Source organism: Oryctolagus cuniculus, chromosome 7 (genome assembly GCF_051225735.1).
Source record: "Oryctolagus cuniculus isolate XC-2025 breed Fujian yellow rabbit chromosome 7, ASM5122573v1, whole genome shotgun sequence".
In the NCBI taxonomy this organism is placed as follows: Eukaryota; Metazoa; Chordata; class Mammalia; order Lagomorpha; family Leporidae; genus Oryctolagus; species Oryctolagus cuniculus.
In genome coordinates, this window is record NC_142873.1 from 16155001 (window position 1) to 16166322 (window position 11322).

The 11322-nt window shown below is 39.5% G+C and overlaps 1 long non-coding RNA gene and 1 pseudogene across 1 annotated transcript in view; both read left to right on the top strand.

Moving 5' to 3' along the window:
• Positions 1-3170, top strand: part of LOC138850286 (uncharacterized) — a 43474-nt gene extending 40304 nt beyond the window's left edge. Inside the window, exons 2-3 of the long non-coding RNA XR_011390021.2 lie at positions 2552-2643; positions 2718-3170. This is a non-coding gene — a long non-coding RNA (uncharacterized LOC138850286). The remainder of the gene's footprint in view (positions 1-2551; positions 2644-2717) is intronic.
• A 5138-nt stretch (positions 3171-8308) lies between these two features.
• Positions 8309-10078, top strand: LOC127488787 (cadherin-4 pseudogene; annotated as a pseudogene).
• The last annotated feature ends 1244 nt before the right edge of the window (positions 10079-11322 follow it).

Consider the following 11322-nt stretch of genomic DNA (forward strand, 5'->3'; position numbering starts at 1 on the left):
TAAAAGGAAGGTGTTGGGAAGGTCGGAGCATGGGAGGTAGGGAGGCTGCAGTGGGGAGTATCATTCTGCCCTAAATCTGTATATATGAAATACATGAAATTTGGTCATCTAATATAAATAAAAATATTTTAAAAAGTAAATTTCTCACAAATTTATGTAATGAAAAAAGTGATTCACACTTCAAAAACTTAATTTAAAATGTCCTGAAAGATAACACTACTTGCAATAACCATTCTTCTTAGTAAATATGTATTTTTTTTAATTCTCCATGATGGCTCTATCCCATTCTTGTCACATGTCTATTTGGAATTTAATTCAGACTCCACATCCCAAAGGAAAGTTCATTTTTCATTTCTCTCTTTATAAAAAGATCAAAAAAAATCAGAAACTGATAACAAAAGTATAGAAATTTAGTTTAGTGTGTTGGCCTCAAAGTTGTGATTGATACTGCATGCATTATTAATATCCGCCAGTGTCATAATTGCTGTTATTTATTACAGATTAATTTTTTAAAGATGTATTTATTTATTTGAAATTCAGAGTTATTTGGGCCGTGCACCCGCATGGGAGACCAGGAGGAAGCACCTGGCTCCTGGCTTCGGATCGGCGCAGCGTGCCAGCCGCAAAGCACTGGCCATAGCAGCCACTTGGGGGGTGAAACAATAGAAAAAGGAAGACCTTTCACTCTGTCTCTCTCTCTCTCTCATTGCCTAACTCTGCCTGTCAAAAAGAAAGAAAGAAAGAAAGAGAGAAAGAGAGAAAGAGAGAGTTACATAGAGAGAGGAGAGGCAGAGGCAGAAAGAGAGAAAAAGTCTTCTGTCCGATGGTTCACTCCACCAGTTGTCCACCATGGCCAGAGCTGAGCTGATCCAAAGCCAGGAGCCAGGAGCTTCTTCCAGGTCTCCCATATGGGTGCAGGGGCCCAAGGATTTGGGCCAGCTGCTACTGCTTTTCCAGGCATAGCAGAGAGCTGGACTGGAAATGGAGCAGCCAGGTCTCGAATTGGCACCCATATGGGATGCTGGTGCTTCAGGCCAGGACGTTAACCCACTGAGCCACAGCGCCGGCCGCAATAGGTTAATTTTTTAAATGACTGTTACTTCACTTTTTTAAAGATTTATTAATTTATTTTAAAGTCACAGTTAGAGAAAGAGAGAAGAAGAGGGAAAGTCAGAGTGAGATTGTCCATCTGCTGGTTCACTCCTCAAATGGCTGTAATGGCTGGAGTTGAGCTGATCTGAAACCAGGAGCCAGGAGGTTCATCCTGGTCTCCTGTGTGGGTGCAGGGTCCCAGAGACTTGGACCACCTTCTACTGCTTTGTCAGGTACAGTAGCAGGGAACTGGATTAGAAGTGGTGGAGCAGCCAGCCCTGCAGGCAGCAGCTAAACTGGCTATACCACAAAACCAGCCCCTGTTACTTCACTTTTAACTCTCCAAAGACAAGGATACCTTAGAATCCATAAAGAATCAGGAAATGTGTCTAGTTTGAATGAGGTTAATATTTGTCTATTGCTGTTTTAAAAGTGTTGAGGTCATGGATATCACTGATGTTACCATTTAGACAAAGTGGATTTTTGGTGTGCTGTGACTTACTAACTGAAGAAAAGTATATAAGTTTCTGTCAAACATTTAATTCAATTAGTACACTGAAAAATATTTGAATTTTCACCAGATTTAATACTAAATTAAAAGTGTTTGAACTCAGGACCCTTTCTTTTCCCATTACACAGTTTTAATGATTATTCAACTTTTAATTAAAAGTTTGAGCAAATTATATTCTTAATGAGTATTGCAATTATTAAGGTTAATCATAACTGTAATAGCTTTTAAATTAACACAGTCTTTCGCTTAACAAATCTTTGTGCAATAGGGCAAGAAATAATTACACTTTATTTTTCTTAAATGTGTTAGTAATTAACATTTTTAATTTTGTATCTGAAAAAAATGCCTTGATTCAAATATAAAAGGAAATTAATGAAGATTGCAGTTTGTAATTTAAACTGAAGTCACAGGATATACCTATTCATTGTTAAAACTAGATTTTTCCTTAAGGTTTTTGAACATACTTTCTTGTGATTTTTAAAGATGATAAGATTTTTCTGACGCCATAACGTTCAGAGTATGTTCAAGAAACTGATGTGTAAAACTCTGAAATAAAGTAAACTAAGGTTGAGAAGTACAAATAAAATCAAAATATATATAGATGTAGACAGGTCAAATATTGGGAATCTACAACAGAGGTTACTCTAATCAAAGGAGGATTGGGCTTTGATTTTTTGCAGTAGATTAGAAACTAAGTAAAATGCTCATACTTTGGGCCTGCCAAAGGTTTTAATAAGAAGGTGTGAGAAATCAAGACTCAATAGAATCAGATATGGTAGATACAAGTTAAATGACTGGCAAGATAATGAAGATTTTTAGTGGAGACAGAGGCAGGTAAAGAAAAAAATGTGAAAAAGTTCAGGTACTTGTATCAGCAATCCAGACCACTTGAGTTAGTGGAATTCTCTGTAAATCTTGTAAGAACATATTCTTTCACTTTCACTTCAGGTCTAAATGGAAATCTCAGAATGTATGTACTATCAACAAAAAGGATTCACAAAGAATACAAGAATAAATTCAGACGTAAAAGTTTTATTCAGGTATGCTCCATTTTCTCTTTGTCAATCCATGTCAATGAATGTGTTTTGATAAAAGAATGATTTTTTCATTGCAGAAAATCTGCAGTTGTAGAAAATTGCAATGTTGTAAAGAAGCTTGGGCTGAATCATGAGAAGCAATGTGGAGAGAGTCTTGGAGGATTGGGTTTGTCTTGGACATACCAGCTGAAGACAACAGTATTAGCCAACAACACATGGAGCAAGAGAACCACTAGCCAGATTTCAAGAAAAATGAAGTTCCAAAAAAATGATAAATTGTTTTTTGGGGTGGTTTGGTACATGGCAATGAAAGACTGAAACAAGCCATGACAGAGACTTAATGGCAAACTTTATTCTTTCTTCCTTAAAAAAATAAATAAAACCAAAATCATCTATTAATATAGTTTTGACTATTCCCCCTTTAACTCTTAGTTTCTTTTTTATGAAAAAAATAAAATCTGAAAGTGTAGTAGTATTTTACTGCTACAAATACATATGCCATGAACATTTTTATCATTTTGTCAACAAAATTTATTTCATTAGTGAATGTATACTAAATAAAAAAATACAATAAAAATGGTCAATTCTTTTAATCAATAAGATTTATGTTATAATGTTTAGTTTGATCAGTTATATAATTTCTGTTATATTACCTGTAACAGGCAACATGTGACTGTGAAGATAACCTTATTTTTTCACAAAATATGATTATATGCCAACTGCTATTTTAGGAAGTCTTATTGTTAATTATTACAGAATTTCAGAGGGTTAGGAAATATTTTAATTTTAGGCATTAAAAAGGCTACCAAAATGTTTTCTGTTTGCCAGTATATGTCCCCCTAGAAAACTTGGAGCAATCCATGACTCTGTCCCTAGAAGGTTTTTGCTTGCCTTCCCTCTGTTCCGCAGTGAGAACTCTAACCCTAGCAACATCACACATTTCCTCTTTTGCTCATTTGATAAGGTTAACACTTCAGATCCTCCTATTCATATGCCACCTATTGATTTTCTAATCCACTGTCATTTTCAAGGCTGTATCATTTAGTTTAGAGTTCTAACCTGATAGTTATTTTCTTTCAGATCTTAAATAATATTTTGCTATCATCTTCAGGCTGCCAACATTTTTTGTTTGCATTGACCTGTCAGAATTACTTTTGTTCCTTTGAAGGTAATATATCTTTTTGTTAGTATCTTGCTGCCTTCTTGTATTTCTCTTTGTCGGATTTTACAGTTTTACTTTGATAGTTCTACAAGTGGATTTCTTTGGATTTATCCCACCTAGAGTTTGTACAGTCCCTTGAATTTGAGTTCTATTTTTTGTCTTTCATCAGTTTTAGAAAATTCTTGGCCATTTTATCTCCCAAGAGAGTTTCTGCCTTGTATTTTTCTTTTCTCCTCCGTGACTCCAATTACACTAAGTCAGACCTTTCATCATTTGTCCTGTATCTATTATGGTCTTGAAAGTACATTTCAACCTTTGCATCTCAACCCTTACCAGCTGGATGGCTTCTACTGATTCAATGATCCTTCTTTTTGGGGATCTTGTCTGATGTTACATCTCTAGTGTTTTGATACCAGTTGTTGTAGTCTTCCATTTTATAATTTCTACTAGTTGCTTATAATTTATATACATATGTATATATACCTATTTATATGTATTTTCTACTTGTTTTTTTTTTTCCTTTTTGTGTGAAAATATCTGTCACATCTCTGAGAACTGCAACTTTTGGATCACCTCTAAGTAGGATTCTACAGTTTGCTACTTTGCTTGCTTTCCTTTTTTATTCTTCCATCTCCTGGCTTGGTAGTTTTTTGAACTTATTATGGCTTCTTTAAATTAAAATAAATTAAAAAGAAATTGATATTCCAGATATAGTTATCTTCTACTAGAAAATATTATGTCACACTGCTAGAACAGGTACATACTAATTCATTTCATTTCATGTGGTAGTTGAGTTTGATCAAACCAAGGTTTTCCATTTTGCAAAAGCAAATATGTTTCCAATTCGTTCTTATTCTTATTTTTTAGCACCGCAAGATCCAATGTGAGTGGGTGTGAATGTATGTATACGTGTGTATTTATGTGGTATTTGTCAATGTGTAGTGGGCTCTACAACACGTTTTCTTTTTCTACCTGATACTGTGAAACTCCTGGAATCTCTTTTCTTCATCCTAATTTACTAGCAATTACTTTCTCTTGATGTTAAATCTGTTAATGCAATGCCACTTTATAAGCCAATAAATGCCTTGACTTTTAAAAGTGCTTTCAAAATTTGGGCTTGCTTAAAAGTTTTTCCTTCACTCTAATTTGTTAGTCTTCACTGACTTGGTAACCCAAAAAATTCAGCTTTGATATTCCTTTTCCACAACGTTGTGGAAAGTTAATCTCTGTTTACTGTGCGTGAAGTTGATATCTAGAAATTTGATTATTGTGTCTAACCCTTGTCTATACTCATAAAGAATAGTGCTCTTTCTACATTCTGCTTGCATTCTTTATATAATGGAGTATTACACCTGTGTTTATAAAGTAAATTGGATGTTATCACAAAAATTAAGAAGGAAGGAAGGAGGAGGGAGGGAGTGTGGGAAGTGTCATTATGTGCTTAAAGTTGTGTATATGAAATATATGGAATCTGTTCTCTTTACATGAATAAGAAATTTTTTAAAATATAGCCACCACTTTCTGTTTGGATTATTAGTTTCATCCTTATAATAGTAAGTTTTTTATGGGGAAATACATCCAATAATTTGAGTTTGCTTCTATATTTTATCCTCTTTGTGATTCTCCCTTCTCAAGCCCTAAATGTTTTGATGTACTCTGGAGTCCTCAAAGACTCAATTTGTTTTTCTTCTTTTCACTTATTCATGTTTATGTTTATTCTTAATGGGGATTCAATGCACAAAAAGCTAATGTACCACTAACTACCAGTTATTCTCAATTTTTAAAATTAATTTCAGGTACTTAATTCTATGTCTACAGTTTGAATTTTATTACTAACTTTCATAGCATTGCAGTAAGGCTTTTTACGTTTTGTCTTATTTTCACATTCACTTTTCCAAATATACTAGTATAAATAGGGGAAATTTGTCTCAGAAAGACCAATTGACTTAACTGCTACATCAAATTAAGTAAATGATGATGCTATTATGATAACAAAGTTTGGGGTATGGGGAATATTTACAGTAATCCAAATTACCTTCTCTTTATGTTTCCTTGGATTCCTCCCACTTTTTAGTTTTAGAAAAACTTCACACATTTCCTAATATGAAAAAGTAAAAATTTGAAGGCATCTTTTGCTCATGCTGCTATGTGGTCTCAGAGAAGGCAAAAATGAAGAAACAGAGAATCCTACTATTTGTTTCAGTTGGGTGGTGTTGAGAAACTTTGTCAAAGGATAGGGACAAAGAAGGGGCAGTTGCTGTTTGTTGTCTGTCGATGTGACTAGAGGATGTGGTCCTTTAATAGCTGTAGTGAAACTGCCTTTCCAGTTGTTATGAGAAAGGGAGAAAAATAATACTAACGCAAAAAGTCCCTAAAGGGATTTTCAAATCACAGAAAAATTTTACGTTCACACTTCTATAATACTTTGCCTGCTTTGCCTGTTATTTTCACTTCAACTCAGATTTTATCTATTTGGGCAGTGTTACCTTCAGGGAGTCCATACAAGCCGAAATGCAAAAAAAAAAAAAAAAAAAAAAAAAGGGAGTACACTGCCAGAAATATTCTCACTGGTTTCTGCAATTACCTCCTTTTAATAATCCATTTATTAGTGGTTAAATTTTAGTTCCCTGTGTTCCAATGTCACTACTTGAGAAGAGCATTTATTTATTTATTTATTTATTTTGGACAGGCAGAGTGGACAGTGAGAGAGAGAGACAGAGAAAAAGGTCTTCCTTTTGCCGTTGGTTCACCCTCCAATGGCAACCGCGGCCAGTGCACTGTGGCCAGCACACTGCACTGATCCGAAGGCAGGAGCCAGGTGCTTATCCTGGTCTCCCATGGGGTGTAGGGCCCAAGCACTTGGGCCATCCTCCACTGCACTCCAGGGCCACAGCAGAGAGCTGGCCTGGAAGAGGGGCAACTGGGACAGAATCCGGTGCCCCGACCGGGACTAGAACCCGGTGTGCCGGTGCCGCAAGGCAGAGGATTAGCCTATTGAGCCACGGCGTTGGCAAGAGCATTTTACTTTTTATGGGCAGGAAAAATCATGCCAACAAAAGTATAAACATTCTATGTATAATTATGAACGACCTTGCAGGAGTAAGCCAACACATTCTGCAGAATTGATAGCCAGAAAGGAGTTGGTATTGAGTCCAATAAAGTGAAAAGGAACTTTGTGAATAAAGGGAGCTTTAAGGGTAGCAAGGTGATCAGTGAGAGAGGGAGGAGGGCCAAGTAGATTAAACTAAAGTCACAGCGATATGACTGCGCCAGACTGTTCACACTACTTTTGAAACTAAAATTTGATTCCCAAAAAATGACAGATGTTGCAACGTTGGCCAATTAAGAGACAAAAACCTGTAATAATATTATGCTCTTCTGACTATATAACAGTTACTTGAACACAAGTCAGATCATCAAGTACTATCCAACATGTATAGGCAATTTGTTACTAAATAAAAGAAAATATTAAATAAAGGTAGCAGTAGGAAAAATAGATGTATATATTAAAATTTATAGGATCAGTCCAAGTTATTTTTACTTTGTGAAAAGCAAAGAGGCATAACGTTGTGTAATATGTAATACTTATAATTTTATTCCCTTTTTAACCAAGTGAACTGTTATTTAAATATTGTTAAAACCAATTTAAAACCTTAGAAGTAAAGAGTTTTAAAAGCCACTCATGAACTCAATAAAAGATCGCACTCTGTGATTTTGTTTCACATATCTCCCAACTAGTCTTTTTTTCCTCACATATTTCATACACACACAGGCATGCATATGAGAACATACATACAAGTGCATGTTATAACAAGTTTCTCATTTACTGGATTTCCCAAGACCAAACAGTACCAAAAGTGTAAAAACATTTATTTCTGTTTCTATTTTTTTCTTCTTTGTTCCCTAAACCCTACATTGATTCTTCAGAAATCCTCATTAAAAATGTATTTGAGAGATGTGAGAAATAAATTGTCTGATACTGTTTTTACTTAGGGTTCAATTAAAATGCATTGCATTCAAAATGCAGAATGGCAAGAATGATTGAAACAATGAGTTCTAGAAAATTAACAATTTTTAGATTCAGAAAGAAGTCTAGAGTTCATCTCCTCCAACCCTCTCTTTTTTTTGGAAATCATAGCCAAGACAAAGGCTTTTGTAACTTGCCTACATCCTCATGATTTCCCATAGAGGAGGAATAACTAACAATATCGTTTCCTTTAGACCAGAAATCATTACAGTCTTCAGCCATACTCAGAAATTTAGGTGAGAGAGTGTGTGTGTGTCTGTGTGTGTGTTGCTACATAAATCAAATTTCAAATGACGATTTTTATACCTTTATCATCAATTATATTTTCTTTCAATAATTATAATTTCAAATCAATAAATTCTATTCTCTATATCTAGCCAAATTTCAGTAACATTATAACACCGTCAACCAGCTTTATATAGAAGTTATGCTGAATTAGAGTAAATACAGGAGTCTTTTTACTTACTGACTATAGATCCCTGGATGTCCTTCCAGTCCACGGCGGGGGTGACCATCTCTGTCATGGACATCGACGAGGCGCCCTACTTCCCCTCCAACCACCAGCTGATCCGCCTGGAGGAGGGCGTGCCCCCGGCACCGTGCTCACCACCTTTCCCACCGTGGACCCCGACCGCTTCATGCAGCAGGCAGTGAGATACTCGGAGCTGTCAGACCCGGCAAACTGGCTGCACATCAGCACGGCCGCCATGCTGGACCGCGAGTCCCTGTACATCAGCAACAACGTCTACAACGCCGCCTTCCTGGCAGCTGACAATGGGATCCCCCCAGCCAGCGGCACCGGGACCCTGCAGTTCTATCTCATGGACATCAATGACAGCGCCCCAGAGCTGCTGCCCAAGGAGGCGCAGATCTGCGGGAAGCCCAACCTGAACGCCATCAACATCACGGCCGCTGACGCCGACCCTAACATCGGCCCCTACATCTTCGAGCTGCCCTTCGTCCCGGCCGCCGTGCGCAAGAACTGGACCATCACACGCCCGAACGGTGACTACGCTCAGCTCAGCTTGCACGTCCTGTACCTGGACGCCGGGATGTACAACGTCCCCATCATCGTCACAGACTCCGGGAACCCCCGCTGTCCAACATGTCCATCATCAAGGTCCAGGTGTGCCCGTGTGACGAGAACAGGGACTGCACCGCCACTGGTCTGTTGGCAGTGGCTGGTCTGGGCACAGGCGCCACTGCAGCCACCCTCCTCTGCACCGTCATCCTGCTGACCATGGTCCTGCTGTTTGTGGATGAAGCGGCAGGAGAAGGAGCGCCACGTGAAGCAGCTGCTCATAGAACACTAGGACGACGTGCGCGACAACATCCTGGAGTAGGATGAGGTGGGCGGTGGTGAAGAGGACCAGGACTATGATCTTAGCCAGCTGCAGCAGCCCAAGGTCACGGAGCCCGCCCTGAGCAAGGCCCCCGCGTGTGGCTAGTGGACGAGCGGCCCGTGGGCGCCAAGCCCCAGTACCCGGCCAGGCCCATTGTGCCCCACACGAGGGGACATGGACAATTCATCAGTGAGGGGCTCCGGACAGCGGACAAGGACCCCACTGCACCCCCATACGACTCCCTGCTGGCAGCGAGAACGACCCCACTGCACCCTCATAGGACTCCCTGCTGGCAGCGGACAAGGACCCCACTGCACCCCCATACGACTCCCTGCTGATCTTCCACTACGAGCTCCATGCAGGCTCCGTCAGCTCCCTCAACTCGTCCAGCTCCGAGGACCAAGACTACGATTACCTCAACGACTGGGGGCCAGGTTCAAGAAGCGGGCCGACCTGTACAGCGGTGGCGACCAGGACTAGCAGGCCTCACGCTGCAGATGGCAGCAGGCGGATGCCCCTCCCCGCCCCCGCCAGGCCCCACAGTGAGCCAGAGGCACTGTCTTAACTTGAATTCCTTAGAGCAGAAGCGCTGTTTAAAAAAAAAAGAAAAGGCAGAACCGCGGCTTACTTGGCTAATCCTCCGCCTGCAGCACAGGCACCCCAGGTTCTAGTCCCGGTTGGAGCACCGGATTCTGTCCCTGTTGCCCCTCTTCCAGTCCAGCTCTCTGCTGTGGCCTGGGAAGGCAGTGAAGGATGGCCCACGTGCTTGGGCCCTGCACCCCATGGGAGAACAGGAAAAGCACCTGGCTCCTGGCTTCGTATCAGTGCAGTGCACCGGCCACAGCAGCCATTGGAAGGTGAACCAACGGAAGAAAAGGAAGACCTTTCTCTATCACTCTCTCAGTGTCCACTCTGCCTGTCAAAAAAATAAAAATAAAAATAAAATAAAATAAAAAATGAAAAAAATGGAAAAAAAAACAAAAGTAAAAAATGGAAGTGTCTTTTGGTACAAAAAAACAAACAAATAAGCAAAAAACAGGGCCTGGGGAGCAATTCAGTGTATACTGGGGTTCTGGTGGACCTGTGGGGTCACGGGACATACTGAATATCTTTTGATAGTCAACCCTTCTAAGTCATACTAACTGTGGAAGTATTATCAATGCACATGTTCTAAAAGGATCCTGAAACTTTATATTTCACAAAACAGAGTGAATGACATAATGAATGGCTGTCTACAAATTTGAGCACTTTTTGTATACCTGATCTAAACTTGAGGTGAAACAATTTTAGCAGCATGAATCCGAATTCAAGGGCAAGTGAATAATTTTCCTAGGGAGCATGCATCAGGAAAACTGTAGCATTTTGTAAGAGGTGGTTATTTGGTTTTGAATTATCTAAATTATTTTATGTATTGCCTCGATTCTCTAGGCGATTAATCATCTTCACAATGAAATGGAATGTCTTACTTAAAGATAAATTTTCTTGATTTTTAAAAACGAACTGGAAGTCTACTTTCTTCCCTTCCAAAACAACATAAATAATCGAGGCCTTTCAATTCACTTTAACATAGAACTAGAGACCGGCGCCACGGCTCAATAGGCTAATCCTCCACCTGCAGCGCTGGCACACCGGGTTCTAGTCCTGGATGGGGTGCCAGATTCTGTCCCGGTTGCCCCTCTTCCAGGCCAGCTCTCTGCTGTGGCCCAGGAGTGCAGTGTAGGCAGGCCCAAGTACTTGGGCCCTACACCCCATGGGAGACCAGGATAATACCTGGCTCCTGCCATCGGATCAGCATGGTGCACCGGCCGCAGCACGCCAGCTGCAGCGGCCACTGGAGGGTGAACCAACAGCAAAGGAAGACCTTTCTCTCTCTCTCTCTCTCTCACTGTCCACTCTGCCTGTCAAAAAAAAAAATAGAACTAGATAATTAAACTAAATTTTAAAAATAAACTTAAAAAGACCTATTGGGGAAAATATCCCTACTACCAAAAGCAATTCTAAAGTAGCCGAAAACAAATTTATTTCTGAATATCCAGGAAAGCAAGTGGAAAGTAAAACATGAATGTTATTACTGCACTATTCATTTCTTTATCAAATACCAGTTGATGTTCTGGACAATGCATTAGGCAGTGTTGATAAGAAAAAACATT